The following is a 1,192-nucleotide window of genomic DNA, read 5'->3' as shown; positions in this document are numbered from 1 at the left end:
AATTAAAAAGCAGAAGCTACAATCAAGGAAGAGAATTCTAGGCAACATGATGCAGGGGGAAGGTACAGTAACAGAATCAGCAATGACTGGAAATTTCTTATTCTTGAAGTGTAATAACAATTCATATATGGCAAGTAGAAGAAATTCAAGAAAGGAAAGGCTCAGCAGCAATAGAAGACCATGAACTAAAGAAATTATGAGGACCAGAAAAAATATAGCTATTTAAGTAGACTTACTGTATTATATTAAAAAGCACTTCTTCAAATAATCGATTTGCCATACCTGAACTACAACTCATAAATAACAAAGTTAAAAACTTTACTTTATAAAACATAAAGAATTACAATGTTAGGTTAAAGCTTTAATTAGGAAATTCTGCTTTTAAGATCAATACCTGTTTTCTCTGCATTTGCCCCAGAAATATTCATAAGGAGATGAAATTTAAGATGGTCTGACTGCTTAGCCAAGCTACAGAAATTAAGAGAGGGTTTGTTTCTAGGAAACAAACTTGTATGGAAGAAAGTAACTAAATTTGTATGTTAGAACCACAATGCTTCAGAATCTTTTTTCTCCCCCTGGAGAACCATCATGAGCTATCAAGATTTTAATTACTACAAGTCATCACAGAATCACAGAACAGTTTGGGTTGGAAGGGACCTTTAAAGGTCATCCAGTCCAACCCCACTTATCACATTTAATCAAAAGAACACCAAAAATAAATTGCTGTTTGTTTCACCTTTATGTTGTAGAAGTATTGCAGCAGAACAACATAAGCAACACAATAGGGGAAAATACAAGATTTGACAAATCTGAAAAGTTGATATGGTCTAAACAAGTTACAGTAACACTGCATTTTGTTGAAAACAAAGAAAAAAAGTCAAAGATAAAAAGACAAAGAGTTTTCTTCCTTACTATAGCAGAGACTTGATTATGACGAAGGTTGAGCTCTGTAAGTGAATCCAGTCCATTAAGATTTTCTACAATCGTTAGTAGGTTTCTGGCAAGGTTTAACACTCTCAGTTCACTCAAATGACCGATGTTTTCTATTTTAGTAATCTGTGAAAGAGGTATAATTATAAACGTGCATACTGTGGTTTATACAGATATACAACAGATAAGTGTAGCACATATTTTTTAAAACAAGTATACATGAACAATCAAATTAATACAATGGTATGCTTATGTATTTTTC

The 1,192-nt window shown here is 32.5% G+C and overlaps 1 protein-coding gene across 1 annotated transcript in view; it reads right to left on the bottom strand.

The window, feature by feature from the left end:
- The window catches only part of LOC113484136 (leucine-rich repeat-containing protein 49-like), a 34,757-nt gene extending 33,797 nt beyond the window's left edge, over nt 1-960 (bottom strand). The window contains exon 1 of the mRNA XM_026856334.1: nt 913-960. The gene's annotated coding sequence lies outside the window, so the exon portion shown is untranslated. The remainder of the gene's footprint in view (nt 1-912) is intronic.
- Nucleotides 961-1,192: the final 232 nt, after the last annotated feature.

This window comes from Athene cunicularia (genome assembly GCF_003259725.1).
Source record: "Athene cunicularia isolate RWA chromosome 10 unlocalized genomic scaffold, athCun1 chr10_part1, whole genome shotgun sequence".
NCBI lineage: Eukaryota > Metazoa > Chordata > Aves > Strigiformes > Strigidae > Athene > Athene cunicularia.
This window is presented reverse-complemented; position numbering and strand designations above follow the sequence as displayed.